Source organism: Pteronotus mesoamericanus, unplaced genomic scaffold, assembly GCF_021234165.1.
Source record: "Pteronotus mesoamericanus isolate MK-2021 breed Mesoamerican mustached bat unplaced genomic scaffold, CSHL_Meso_final scaffold_167, whole genome shotgun sequence".
NCBI classification, from domain to species: Eukaryota; Metazoa; Chordata; class Mammalia; order Chiroptera; family Mormoopidae; genus Pteronotus; species Pteronotus mesoamericanus.
In genome coordinates, this window is record NW_026555308.1 from 8592224 (window position 1) to 8608385 (window position 16162).

The window sequence follows — 16162 nt, forward strand, 5'->3', positions numbered from 1 at the left end:
AAGCGCACAGGGTAGGACCCGGACCCCTCTGTACCTGCCATGCTCACCTTGAAGGGTCCTTGGAGATGGGACCTCACACACAAGGAAGGGCCTGCATGCCGAGGGCAGCCACGAAGTGAACCAGGAAGAGTCAGGGTATTGTTAAAGCACTAAATTTCAAGGTAAAATATTAATATGAGCAATATCTAATGGTATGAAGTAAAATTCAGATTTTCTCATCACCCCTCACTACTTTCAGTCTCCCCAGATATAAGTACAGTTGTCGGATTTTTATATTTTTCCAGAAATACCCTATGCATATACAAGCATACATAAATCTATCTCTTTTTTTTTTACAGAAATGGTAAATACCATCCATGCCATTTTCCATATAACCATAACTCTGGGAGAGCACTTCATTTCGGTACATAAACATCTTTTTTTTTTTCTTTTAGTAACTGAATGGTCCTCCATTTTATGTGTGTCTTTTACTTATTTGACCATTCTCTGTGAATGGGCATTTAGTTGTTTCCTATCTTTTGCTGCCACAAGCATTGCTTCAATAAATATCATCTCATGTGCATGTCTTTAAATCAGGTTAATTTAGTTTTCGCTCAGTACAACTCACCCTCTCAGCTCACAGTCTCCCACGTCTGACAGAGGTGCCGCCTCTGTCAGGATGAGGACATTGCCATCACTCTCTGCTCTCCCCTGTGCCCCTAGCCCCGGCAGCCACCAGCGTCCTTTGTCCCCTCTCCTCACAGAATGCCATGTAAATGGGACCATGCAGTATACAGTCCTGGAGCCCAGCCTCTCTCGTTTAACATGATGCTAAATGCAGTCGGTATCTTTCCACATGCATTTCTGGGCATGTCTAAGCATAGCTTCTGAAAGAAGTTACCAGATGGAAGCCCATGTATATTTTTTACTTGGATATATATTGTCTTAAAGGTTTCCCTTGTCCTGGGGAACTCTAGACACATACTTTAGAGCTAGATACATTTTTACATGCATGTTTGTTGTCCTGAAGTGTTTCCTGTCCCATTGGTCTCTGGGGGGAGCAACCAGGGTTTTCCTTGAACGCTGGCAATGGCTTCCAGTTCAGACACTGAGGGACATTAGTCAGGGGTGTCTGCTCCTGCTGTTTGCTTTGGCCAGGAGTCTAGTGCTGTAGGTGTGGGAGGCTCAGACAGGAACACTCAGGTCCCCGCCCACACCACTCACAGGGCTGCTGTGGAAAGGAAGCAGGGCCTTAGAAAAACCCAGAGACTGGCAAAAGAGGTCCCTTGGTGATGTCCGGCATGGACAGCTTGAAGGAGGCTGGAAGCATCTGTGGCCTCATTCTACTGGGCTCCAGGTCGCCTGCTTGACTGATCTGGCAAAATGTGTGAGGACAAACCTCACTGACAGTCAGCTCTCCACAAAGTGAAACCGCCACCAGAGAAATGAACTCACCTGCCTGTCAGCACTTTGGGGCTCTGGCCTGATTTTCCTAAGCAAGACGGGACTCCTTGAAGGAAAAAACAGATCTCAAGTCCTGATATTTGACTTTGCATATGTTCTTGTCAACATAAGAAATGTCCAAACCTGTAGAGAATTTTTGATAAGATTTTATTTGTGCCAAACTGAAGAGCATTGCTGGGAAGCAAGATCCCAAATGCTCTGAATAATAACAGTTTTGGAGTTTCTTTTATACAGTTGTAATTAAGGAGGAAACGGAAGGAAGGTTATGTGAAGGTGGGAGAAAGCAAAGCAGGAATTAGATTACAAGGTATTTAACATTATGTACTTTTTTGAGGGTAGCTATGCTTCAGAGGGGTCTGAAAAAGAGGATTACTCTGGCATCTCAAAGGTATGTTAACCTAGATGAACCAGAAAAATGGACAGGGCTTGCTTAAGGCAAAGACAAACCCTATACTAAGAGGTTATAGATCTGGGGAGTGACTACCCACTATGACCTGCCCAGTTATAAATTTATGTTCAGATCACCCTGTAAGGTTACTTTCAGTTAGATTTATTGCAGCACCCATAATATATATTTTATATACATATCGTATTTTACACATACATATATATACATATACATATACATTTACTCATATACATATATATGTATTTTACACATACATATATATACATATACATTTACTCATATACATATATATGTATTTTACACATACATATATACATATACATATACATTTACTCATATACATATATATATGAGTAAAATACGATATGCATATAAAATATATATTATGGGTGCTGCAATAAATCTAACTGAAAGTAACCTTACAGGGTGATCTGAACATAAATTTATAACTGGGCAGGTCATAGTGGGTAGTCACTCCCCAGATCTATAACCTCTTAGTATAGGTTATACATATGTGTATATATATATATATGACTCGTGCATTTTTTCCATCTCTAAAGACAAAGAAGACTCTATGTGATGCGAGGGGTGGAAAGTTGGCAAGAGGCTTGATACAAACTAATCTGTTTTCTCAGACATGTTAAGTACTTGCCCTTCTACTTTGGCCTGTTGAGAAAAACATCTGTCACAGGGTCAATGACCGTGGGCTGAGGGGCTCCGGTGGCCAGGAAGAAGCATGCACATGGGGGAATCTGATCGGTGTTGCCCAGGCAAAGGTGGCCTTTCCCCGCAGTGGCATCACAGCTCCGCACCCCTCCCAACCTGGAACCTGATGGCAACAGTGCTGTCCTTGGACAGGAGTTGAAAGAATCAAGTAAGGACACAGCAAGGTACTTGGCACATAGTGGGTGTTGGGCAATTGTTATCCGTATCAATGTCATTTTTATACCATACTTTGCCACATCCTTTTATTTTTATCCTTTGATAACACTGGGAGTTGGGCATTACTCACTCCCTCATTTTACAGTGGGCAAACTGTGGCTCAGAGAGGTACATTTGTTTGCCCAGGGGCAACACAGCCAGTGTACGGAAATGGCTCAGGTAACACCCTCTCTGTTTCCCAGGGGGGAAAGGAGAACCAGGTAAAAATCCTGGATGTACTTCCAGTGGGGCTGGCAGAGAGCTCAGAGAAGAGCTCAGTGAAGTCAGTTTCTATTTTTTTCTCCCAACATTATAAACAATTTCAAAAATGCAGTGGTTTTCATATACATTCTCTAATGTGGAAGGCTGTCTTCAAATAAACTCCCCCACAGGAGGAGGACACATGGCACAAAGGACCCTGAGATGCTCCGGCTGCGGGGAGTGGAGCTGTGTGCCCAGAGCTCCATGGAGCTCAGTGGGAGCCCTGATTTGGTCCACCCCTGGCCCTGCTTCATAAATGAGGGTCACCTAGCCAAGAAGTGGAAAAGCCAGACTCCACATCCAAGTTTTCTGAAGTCAGACTAATTGTTAGAGAAGTAATGGGATCGTTATAATAATCAAAATGCATTCTATTCAATTTGGAATCATGTGCTGGGGGTGAGTATGGATGTATTAGTTTCTATGGTTGCTGTCACAAATCACCCCAAAGTCTGTGACTTAAAAGAACACAAACTTATTCTCAAAAGAGCCTTAAGGGACTCGAATCAAGCTGTGGGCTGGGCTGGTTCCTTCTGGAGGCTCCAGGAAAGGATCCATTTCCTGGCCTTTCCAGCTTCCAGAGGCTGCCTGCAACCCTGGCTCAAGGCCCCTTCCTCCATCTGCAAATCCAGCAGTGCAGCAATGTCTCTCCCCCTCTAACCCTCCTCCCTTCCTCCTGCAAGACCCTTCTGATCATATCAGACCCACCCAGATAATCTAGGAGGATCTCCCCTTCTGGAGATCCTTAACTTAATCGCATCTGTGAAGTCCCCTTTGGCATGTGAAGCAACATACCCACAGCTTCTGGGCATTAGGATGTGGACATGTTTGGGGGACAGTCATTCTTTCCACCACAGTGAGCACTATGAAATAATGCCGGGCAATTAAAAGTCAGGCAAAAGTGATGTGCTGTTGAGTGTCCAAAATGCAAAGAGACTCAAGGACTTGAGGGGGCAAATTGAAGCATCTCTTAAACTATTGCTGTTCCCAAGGTCTCATCAATTTCTAAGGCATTTGCTTTAAGTCCTAAAAAATAATACTCTGTATCACCCAAACTTAAGTTCCCATTGTGTCCTCTGTCCTCTGATCTGTGCCTCTTATATGTTAATATGCCCTCAAATGACCTGGGGAGCATGCTAAAATGCAAACACTGGTTGACTAGGGCTGGGACTGCTCAGAGATATTGTATTTCTTACAGGCTCCCAGGTAAGACTGATCCATGCCATACCTGGTGTAGCAGAGGCCCTGAAATAAACTATGAGAGAAGGGAACTGATTTGATTTTGCTCATCATTGTATCCACAGCACTTAGTCGGGCACCTGGAACATAGTAGGTGCACAATTTGGGTTTGCAGAATGAATGAAAAAACAGATGGATGATGGATGGATCGGTGGATGGGTGGATGGATGCGAGGATGGGTGGGTCGGTGAGCATATGAATGGATGAATGAGTAAGGAGGTAGTGGACATATGAATGAATGATGTGATAGAACCTCAGATGCCATTAAATGAGAAAAATAAATTGAAAACAATTGGCCACAGCTCAATCCAAAAAGAATAGAAAAATCTAACAACTCAGTCTAGAAGACTCAAGGTATCAACTTCTAAAAATTTAGAAAGTGAAAACACTAAAAGTATGGCCCTTTGAGTATGCAATCTTTGTCTGTGTCAATTGTACCAAAACTAAAAAACTAACCAGGAACATAATTATTCTGGAAAATTGTTGTATAGAGGGGGAAGGTGTTAATAAAATTATTACTCTGTATGTCATCAGGTACATCACTGTTTAGAGATCCCACTAAAAGATTTTTTTCAATCTCTTTTCAAACATGCCCATAGAAAACTCATTCTCTTTCTGAAACCTCTGTGGCGAGCGGAGTAGGAGAGGCTGGGGAAATGGGAGACCTGACCGACCCAAACCCCCAGGGGAGTTCCCAATCCTCCACCCAGCCCTGCCTCCCAAACTTGGGAGACTCCAGGCCCAGGACTGCATTGACTCTATTTTATTGCAATCTCTGTCTTGAATCTGCTGTTTGGGCAGCCTGACGTCCACAGGCCGCGAAGGAATAGCTCATGTCTGTGAATGCAATGTGAAAGCCATCTGTCTGCAGAAGAAAGGTGATGGCTGGGGCGGCGGCGTCTGCTAAGAGCGGCCTGTGGCCGGTCAGCAAGCGCTCCTTGGGCGCCCCCTGTGGGTGGGCAGGAATTTTTCACCTGTGCCTTCCCAGCAGCCACAATTTGTAACTGGAGGAGGCCCCAAGCAGTGCTTAGAATACCAGCAAAATAGGGACACACACAGGAAAAACAGAGAAAATCCAGAAACAAACTGCTTTGAATTCAGCATCCATGTCGGTTTGTATCACTCAGAAACAAAAACTGTTATTTATAATGAAGCATTTTATTTTTCACTTTGCATTTCCAAAGGTGCTTTTTGGTGCTTAGAGCAATGGCCCTGGGTGGTGTCCAATGACCCTGCAATGTTTCTGGAAATGTCCCTGCAGATACACACATACACATGTGCTGAACTGCATGCATGTATGCATTCATTTTCATACTGATGGTAACAGTGACATCAGGTTATGAAGGACAGTCATGCCTGAGAGATGGAGAACAAATGAGGTGAGTCCTTGGAACGGGGAGGGATTACTTCTTGAGTTCAGGAGACAGAACTAGGGGCATGGGACGCCAATGTGGCCAAAGTCTGAAGGACAGAGAAGGGAAGAGGAAGAGCTACCCAGGGAGAGCTCTGGAGATTTGCAGAGGGGTCACTTGGTTTTCAGCCGAGCAAGACCAGTGCCTGGATGTGACAAAACAATCCTGTGCAGGGAAAAGAACAACCCAAAAGAATTAGAAGGAACAATCCCCAAAGCAACCACAAGGCTGGGCATAGCTTCCCATCCCACCAACCACAATAGGGAATTTCATGATTTGTGCAGTACTAAGTCAAACACCTGGAAGGGTCCTGCCTAACAAAGTTGAAAAGCAAAACCCCAAAAGATAAAAATGTTTTTAGTCAATTGGCTATGCTCCAGGAAAAAAAGATAAAAAATATTTGTAAAAATAAAAAAAAATTTCATCACTCAATAGGTAAAATTCATAACGTCTGTCATCCAATAATAAGTCATTAGTCACACAAAGGAGCAGGAACATATGGCCTGTGATGGATGGAGGCGGGGAGTCAATCGATTGAAACCAAACCAGAAATGAGAGAGAATCGAATTAGTAGACAAGGACATCTAAAAAGTTATTATAACTGCATTCTATGTGTTCAAGAAGCTAGAAGAAATATTGGACACATCAAATGGAAACATGGAAGATATTTTAAAAAATACTCAAGTTAAACTTGCAGAGATGAAAACTACAATGTCTGAAATGAAAACTCCACAAGATGGGATTAAAGGCACACTTTAGTCAGCCCAGGCTGTGGTAAAAAAATACCACAGACTAGGTGGATTATAAACAACAGAAATTCATTCCTCACAGTTTTGGAAACTGGAAGTCCAAGATCAGGGTTCCAGCATGGTTGGGTTCTGGTGAGGTCCTTCTTGCTGGCTTTTAGATGGGCACCTTCTCTTTGTGTCCTCACATGGCTTTTCTGAGTATGGAGACACTAATCCCACCGTGAAACACCCCCCTCATGATATCATCTAACCCTAATACCTCCTAAAGGCCTACTTCCAAATACCATCACATCGGGGATTAAGGTTTCAACATATGAATTTGGGGTTGGGGGACACAAATATTCAATCCATAATGCAGCAGATTAAACATTGCAGAAGAAAAAAGACTGAAAAATAATTATAAAATATTGCCAAGTAAATTTAAAAGTGTTAGCAGCAACGACGGCTTTCGGTTCTTGAGTTGGACAAAGAAAAACTTCAGAGCCAAGAACTCTTGTGCAAGAGGAAGTTTATTTAGCATGCAAAGCTAAAGACAAGATTCAAGTGGACTGCTCAGGCAGCTGCTTTGCCTTTTGGAAAGCAAGTCACAGAGGCAGAAGAAGTGAGCCAGAGAGGCTGCATAGACTCAGGAAACAAGTTACAGAGGCTAAAGAAGGGCCCGTGGAGACAGGTTCAGGGGGCTAGCTGAGACAAGCTGCCACTTCCCACTTCTCCCTTGGTTGCAAGTCTCCTGGGAACCCTTAGAGTTTCAGAGAAAGAAGGCAAAACCAGGCACCTGAGGAAAGGCGCAGGCGTGCTCCAGGAAGAATGTTCACTGGGTCCTTTGTCTTATGGGGTTTTATCTGTTTTCTAAAGGTGGGAATTTTAGGGAAGGTCTCAGGGAGGATCTCAATTGAATGTTCATCAGTTTTCCAGGTGTGTCTTTTAATATGCTGGTGCATTAAAATGATCATAGAGGGTCAGGGTCATGGTCTCTACTGATTGGTCCGCACTAGGGTAGGGGGTCATTAGTCATTGCTGCTGGTCCTGAAGTTGACCATCGTGTGCTTCCTCTGGTTTTGCTGCTTTTCTGTGCCCGGAGCTGAAACATAACCGGGACCTAGATATTATCTCTAGTTTGACCAAAAACTCTGTCTCTGCAGTAAACAGACCCAACCAAGGCTTTGTACCTAAGATTATCTGATGCAGGTCAGGACCTTATCGTCCTGAGGGCTTAATGCTTAAGGGAGTGGTGGTGCAAGGGAGCCTGAGGCCAGTGAGTCAGGGTGCTGCATCAGCTGTCTGTCTCAGTTTCCCCATTCCACTTGCCAAGGAATTTTCCTGGCTTCTTACTTTCCTGTCTCAAAAAGACCTAAACAGAAAGACATACCATGTGTGTGAACTGGAAGGCTCAATATTGTTAAGGTGTCACTTCTTCCCAAATCAAATGTTAGATTCAATGCAAACCAAATCGAAATCCCAACGGGCTCTTTTGGAGGGGAGAAATAAACTGACTCTAAGTTGATATGAAAATCCAAAGGATCTAGAATAGGCAAGAACAACTTTGAAAAGAAAAACAAAGTTGTAGGATTTACACTTTCTGACTTCAAGACTTATTATAAAGCTATAGCATAGAATTGGCATAAAGATAGACAAAGATCAATGGAACAGAATGAAAATCCATAAATGCATCCACATACTCATGGTCAATTGATTTTCAGGAAAGATGCAAAGTTAATTCTACGGAGAAAGAAGAGTCTTTTCAACAAAAGTTGCTGGAACAATGGGATATCTATACATAAAAAATGAATTTCAACCCATACCTTGCATCATATGCAAAAAAATTACATACAAAAATTAACTCCAAATGGGCCATAGACCTAAATTGAAATCTAAAACTATAAACATTCTAGAAGGAAAGACAGGAGAAAATCTTTGTTAGGCAAAGATGTCTATGTGTTCAGTAAAGATTTAGATATGATGTCAAAAACATAATACATACAAGAAAAAATTGATAAACTGGACCTCATCAAAATTAAGAATAACTCTTCAAAACACATTTTTAAGAGCACGAAAAGACAAAAGAGACTAGAATAATATATTTGCCAAACATAATTGATAAATGACTTGTATCCAAAATATTTATAGCATTTTCAAAACTCAATTATAAAACAACCAAAAAATTTTTTTAATGGGCTTAAGATTTAAAGACACATTTCAGCAAAGAAGACATACTGATGGCAAACGAACACATGAAAAGATGTCCAACATAATTATTCACTAGGGAAATGAAAATAATTAAAACCACAGTAAGATACCACTATGCACTTATTAGAAGGTCAAAACCCCCCCCCAAACTGGTCATACCCACTGTTGGCGAGAATATGGAGCACCTAAAATCCACACACACTGTGGTAGGATGAACAACCACTGTGGCAAACAGCTGAGTAGTTTCCTACCATTTCACCATTTCACCCATACATATTACTCAACAGAAATGAAAGTATATCTCATTACAAAAACTTATACAGCAATGATCATAGCAGCTTTATTTGTAACGTGCTCAAACTGGAAGCCATCCAAATGTCCATCCACAGGTGAATGGATAAACAAGTTGTGTTGTAATCTAACAATGAAATACTATATAGCAACTGATTATCTGATGCAGGTAAGGACCTTATTGTCCTGAGGGCTTAATGCTTAAGGGAGTGGTGGTGCAAGGGAGCAGGAGGTATCTTGTATGTATTATGTTTTTGACATCATGTTTTTTTTGTAGGAAAAAAATGAACTTCACACATGCAACAACATGGATGAACCTAAAATAAATATGCTGAGTGAATGAGGCCAGATCAAAAAGAGCACATATTTACTATACAATTCTATTTGGATAAAATTCTAGAAAATCCAGACTAATCTATAGAGATAGAAAATGGATCAGTGATTCCCTGAGAATGGGAACAGGAGCAGGTTTGCAAAAGATCACAAGGAAACTTTGGGGGATGACACACGTGTTCACTGTCTTAATTGTGGTGATGGTTTCAATAAAGTTTTTTTTAGAAATAAACTAATAATTGCGAAAACATACAGGGCTCAAATGTGCCAGGCATTTTTAAAAAACTGTTTTACTCATATTAACTTACTTAATCCTCCCAACAATAACCCTTTCAGGTAGTTAATATCATTGCCATTTTACAGAGAAGGAAACTGAGAAAAGAAGAAAATCTGGTATATAGGGATCTGGGACTTGAATGTAAACACCTGGCACTCAAGATTGTATGTTCTTAACCAACACAGAAGTTGGTTTCTCCATGTATAAGGGGGGACCAAAAAAAAAAAAACAACTAAACACAACAGAATTATCTTCTGGAGGGCAGGTCCCTTGTAATACAGGCTTCCCCCACTAGCTGGGTGTTCTAGGAACACATTTGTATCAGTGTACCAGCTGGTGTTGTTGTAAGAGGCTGTGTTCTGCTTCAGTGAATTTTTCTTTGAAGACCCTTTCAATGCTTTTGCCCGTTTCAAAAGTGGGTGATTTATGAGCGCACCTGCCCTCACTGTACTGAGCGTTCAGCAGTTTTTGATCAAAAACGACATGACCTCCCTGTCCTACCCTCCCTATTCACCGAATCTCTCCCCAAGCATCTTTTTTTTTTTTGGTTTCTCCAGGTGAAAAACATCCTCAAAGGGAAATGGTTTTTTCAATGTGGAAGAGGTGAAACAAAAAATGGCAGAGGCACTAAAAGGCATCAAAATGGATTAATTCAAAAACTGTTTTTAGCAGTGGAAAAAATGTTTCAGTGAGAGTATTGTATCAAATGGTGAGTACTTTGAAGGTGACTGAAGTTTAAATATGTAAGAATAAATACAAAAATTTTTATAAATAAATTCTGGGGTTTTGCAATCCCCCCATATTAATAAATATGAACCTTATATTCCTTCTCAGTTATACATTAAATGTCTGTGATGTATATAGATAGACCTTTGTTAGATATTTTTGCTGGATACAGGGAAGAGATAGAAAATTACGCAATTTTTTCCCATTGCCTGGCTGTTTTCCTCATAGATAGGGGAAGATTGCCATCTAGTGGTAAAGTGTAAAAATCACAGCCCCTTCCTGTGCATTTAGTTTTCACCAACCACTGCATTTGTTTAAAATGCTTCTGTCCTACTGAATCAGCATCTAAATTCTTAACTAGTTTTGAAACCAGAAGGCAACTAAGTTCAGGACTCGTGTTGCCTGTCACTGCTCAGCCAAAAAGCAGAGACAGGGATTGGATTATAATTGTGTTTTTATTAATAGCAGAGGCCAACAATCTGAGAAGGTGGCAGGTAAAAACCCTAACATCCACCTTCCCTTGAGCTTTCAAGAAGCAAATTTATATAAAGGAAATGTGGGAATTTGGGAGGGGGAAGTTTCTAAGGGGAGCGCAGATGTGCTGTTTCCCTTGGAAGTAAGGGGAGGGCGAGCTGAAAGGGGAGGGGAGTGGAGCAGCCTCTTCCCAAGCTCGCTCCCTTTGTTCCAGAGTTATGTCTCCATTTGCATTAGCGTTCCTCTTTTCTGACACCTGTGGCTGATGGCCAGAGAAGCCGTGTATTCTCTGGTTAGGGAGGAGCGGTATAAACCATTTGTCTCAAGTGCCCTTGGTTAGGGGGTATAAGGTCTTTCTTCATTCACCAGCTGGCTGTAAATTGCTCAAACTTTTTGGCCTTAATTTTCTTGTCTCAGTTTCCCTTCTGTTTGCCTAAGAATTTTCCTAGCTTCTTACTATCCTATCTCAGTTTGACCCAAGTGCTAGTCTCAATTCCTCCACTAACCTGCCATGTGACTTGTGGCAACTTTCCCTGAGTAGGCCTCAGTCTCCTCCTCCGTAAATAACAGTGCAGGATCTCGTCTCTGCAACTGTCATCTACAACTCTACGAACACACAGGCAGACCTTCGTTTTATTGCTCTTTGCTTTATAGCTCTTCACAGGCATTTTATTTTTCACAACATGAAGGCAAAAATTATTACGACTTGTTTTATTGCAGTACTTGCTTTATTACGTTGTTCTGAAACAGAACCTACAATATCTTCAAGCTATGCCTATACTGGAGCTTTGTTCTCTGGATGTTCTGTGCTTAATGCTTTGCGTGAGTTAGATTATTTCATCTCCACAGTAAACCTCACAGGGCAAATGCTTTTATCATCCGCATTTTAAGTGAGCACGAAAGAGGCTGAGACATGAAGGGACTTGCCCAGCATTTTCAGCTCATAATGGTTGGTTGGAGTTAGAATGTGAACGTGAGTCATATGATTGCAGAGTGTTAGAATGTACTGAGACTTGGAGGACCTGAGCCACCGCCTGTGCTGAAACAAAGAGGGTATGCATCACCAGCTGTGTACCTGACCGTGAGGTTCCCTATTATCAGAGGCAACGAAGGCATAGCCACCGGCATCCCGCTGAAAGCTGGTTGAACCCCCACTGCCCCTTCCCCTTTCCCTCAAACATTCCCCAGAAACAAGGCCTATAAATCCGCCAGAATTCCTGCTGCCAAACAGTCATCTGTGACCAGAGGACATTGTTGTTTTGCAAATGCCTACACTCTGCACATCTGGAACAGACCAGCAAGATTACACACCCCCTGGGGGTCTGCTCTGCACCCTTAAAAACCCCTCTACCCCCTACCCCTGGTGCTGCAGTCTGTTCAGACTCAGCCTGCCTGATCGCAGTGCCTCCCCTCGAATAAAAGCCCTTAATTGGACTTTGCTGGCTTTAGGTCCTTTCTTAGCCACCTCAGCCACCTAATACAGAGTATGAACTGTTAGGATGGTCAGTGATGTGGGCTGTGAAAGAATTCACAAAGAAAAGAAATAAAATTGTAGAGAATAAAGTTTTTATTCACTCTCCAAGAAAGGAGAGGCGCATGGTGTGGAGAGATACACCAACAATGATGGGGGTGGGGGGGCTTGAGCTTTTATTGGATTATAATTGGATTTTAAAAGGGTGGGGGTTGCTGTTGTGTGAGCCCTGGGCTGCTGGGGCAACGAGGCTGCTGTTTGTTCCAATGTTATCCGCATGTGGCTGTAGGGAGCGGTTAGTCATGGTCTGTTCGTGCTTTCCAATAATTTCCAATAATTTGGGACATAAGCTCAGAAGAGTAAAATGGCAGTCATGTTTAGCAAGGTCACAGACCTGCTGGGCAAATGGTGCCACAATGGCAAATGGAGCTGATTTTATACTTCCATGAGCCATATAAACTATGTAATCTCCCCTCACCTATCTCCCCCATCTTCCCCATGGAAGCCTGCAGGGCTGTCACTAGAATTTCCCAAAAAGTTTTTAAATCATGCTGTGATGTTGTAATGTATAATGAGAAATACATTTTTTTGTCTTATTTTTATTATTTTTATTTTTTATTATTTTTTGGTCTTCTTATTTTTAGTCTTCTCCCCCCATTCCTGGCAGAGAGCCCCTCAAACCCTAGTACTTTCCTAAGAGTTAAGAATGATAGCTGTGTCTTTTGTTATGTTAATGAGCAGATTTGGACCTCACTTAAGGGTTGGGGCTGGTTCCCCTTGAGAGCCAATCATGTGATTGAAGAGCTGGAACTTTCAGTCCCACCCACTCACCTCACCCAACCACCAGGGAGGAGAGAGGGCCTGGGGGCTGAATCAACCACCAATGGCCAATGATTTAATCAATCCTGCCTTTATAATGGAGCCTTCATAAAAATCCGAAGGACAGGGTGCTGAGAGCTTCCCGGCTGGTGAACGTGTGGAGCCGTTGCGAGGCGCGCAAGCCTGGGGAGGGCATGGCATGGAAGCTCCGCCCCCTTTCCCGTACCTTGTCCTATGCATCTCTTCCATCTGGCTGTTCTTGAGTTATAGACTTTTATAATTAACTGGTAATCTAGTAACTAAAATGTTTTTCCAAGTTCCTGAAGCCACTCAAACAAATCCAAATAGGGAAAAGGTCATGGGAACCTCTGGCTGATGGCTCGTCCATCAGAAGCACAGGTAACAACCTGGACTTAAAACTGGTGCCTGAAGCACCAGGAGGTGGGTCCTTGGAACCCTCGATCGATAGCCAGTAGGTCAGAAGCACGGGTGACAACCTGGGTTTGCAATTGGTGTCTGAAGTGGGGGTGGGGAAGCAGTCTTGCGGGAACCCTTAACCTATGGAGTTTGGCGCTGTCTCGGGTACTGTGTCAGAACTGAGGTGAATTCTAGGCCACTCAGCTGGGTTCCTTGGAGAGATGGCTGCAGCAGGAAAAGTAGAAGGGGAGCCTGGAACACCTTACTGTGTCAGAAAGCAAGGAAGTGCTCAAAGAAGTTGGACTGGTGTTCAAAACACAGGAATTGGCTAGATGATGCTTTTTTGGCCAAATTCTGTGTGTGTGGCAGGGTTGGGGGGGGCAGGTGGAGGGGGTGGTGAGCTGACTAGAAAAAAATAATGATAATGCACCAGTGTGGGGTCAATGGACATGGCCCTTCCCCCTCCCATGACTGAAGGCTGATAAGGGGGCCCATGGCCAGGGGGACTATGTATTGTTTTGTAAATGGTTGTAACTTCCTCCTTATTACCTTTTGGGAGTGGCTTCTTGTCCTGTGACTGCTTCCTGACCTTTTCTTTGTACTTTATAAGAGTTATGAGTAGGACATGTGCCTACTTTGTCTGGGACCCCTTAAAAGAAGTCTCAAGACACAGGGCGTCGTGGTCCTGCTTCACTGACCTGCCACTGCCGGTGCTCAGTATAATGTGAGGAATAAAGGCAACGTCTATTCCACCCAGCCTTTGTGGATTTTTTGGCTTATTCGAACAGTCAAGATCCCTAGGCTTGACCTCCTGCATTACAACTACAGAACATATAATTTTTTAAAAATCCATAAATCCATAGTGATTCTCAAAAAGGGGGTTGGCGGGGAGCTCTTATTTACAGAGGCAATGTCAGTTAATAAAAGTGGATAACGGATGATAGTTAGCAAAAAGCATACTTTTGCAAACACTGATATAAATGATTAAGGCAAGAATAATGCTAAAATCACTGAGTGAAAGGTTGATGAACATAATTTCAACAAATCACTCCAGAAAGACTTTACTAATTACAAATGGAAGAAGTATGCCATTCATTGGCAAAACAGGGTACACATCATCTTTACAAAGTAACCAAGTTTCATTTATCTGTTAAAAATAAAACACAGGCCCAAAATGGGTTCACTTACACTAAGCCCCACATCACCAAACCAAGACTTAATTACAGTTTTGGTCTGTTCCAGAAATGTTAACTTAAAGCAGTAAATTGGAAATTACCTGGTCAGCACTAGTGAGGTAACCACCATGAAAGACCCCTGCCACCCCCTAAAGGAAAGAGACCTTGCCACAACCAATCCACTTTTGCTAATGTACCTTCTGTGTCCTCCTCCCTTCTGTCTGTCTTTCATTTTATACAGCTCTTCAGATCTTTCTGTCCGCTAGATAGGGTGCTGCTCAATTAATTAATCATTGAATAAAGCTATGAGCCCTGAGAAAGGAGACACCTACTAAGAAGGGCTCCTGGTGGCTACCTGGACTCAAATTTTTTAAAAAAGGGAGCCTAGCAGCCATTTCTATACAAGGGACTCTCACACAAACCGCACTTCAGATAGAAACCAGCACTAAACCACCTGCTTGCCTACGCTGTGTTTCTGCCATCTGAGCCACCTTATAAAGGAGTTCCTGGGATCCTATTTCAACCAATAGGACTGAGGCTTTCCCCTCCAATTGGAGCCGTGCAGCTCTAACAAACCAGAGCAGCTCTATTGTGAGTAATCAGGACAAATGCTTTTGGATCAATCACACTGTGAGGATTTGGAGTCCTCATTTGCATTAGGACTGATCAATCAGGGAGCAGGTGCAGGCACTTCTGTCTATATAAGCCAGCTCCCTGTAGCTCTGGATGTGCATGTTCCTTGTCCACTGAAGACTGCTTTCCCCTAGCTGAGTTGAAGCACTAAATATGATATATTGGAGCAGAGCTATCTAGCCATGGAGGGGTTTGACCCCATGGCTACCTCACAGGTGACACAAAATGGGGATTGCTATTGGCAATGAGTTGGTGCCAAGCACAGCTGGTTAACAAAACCAATAAGATCTTTAAAATATACTCAGTTGAACTTTGTTTTATTACATGGGCAGTTGGCATTTTCTCCCCCCTGCTGTGAGACAAGTACTGCATGTTACTCAAATGTCTTATGACAGAAATTCAACCTGACTAATCACCAAGCGGTGGGGGGGGGGGCGGGGGCGGGGGGGAGTGGAATCAAACAAATAAAGATTATGGCTATTCTATAAGCAATGGGCCTGGACTATAAAAATATATCAATCTCACAAAAGACAAAAAGATGGCCAGGGGAGGGAAAAGGGAGCGAAGAGGGCTGTTCTGGGTTTAGCAACAAACAAAAGGCAAGGTGCAACTCTGGACTGGATCCAGTAGAGGAGCATTTGAGACAATGGAGCAAACTGAATAAAAGAGTGTATATTGGATAATTTGCATCACTGTTAATTTCTCAGGTATCAAACTCGTATGAAGGTCATGTAAGATAAGGCCTTTGTTCTTAGGATACTTAAGTGTTTAAAACAGACGTTTTGCAGGTGTTTCAAAGTGGACAGCCAGAAAAGAGCATCCTCAAGCTCCCGACCCAAGATTCACGCGTGCGCACTGCTCGCTCCTTCTAGGCGCTCCGGGAGGATCAGACCGGGAGGTACAAGGCGGATATACGCAAAGGGGTTTC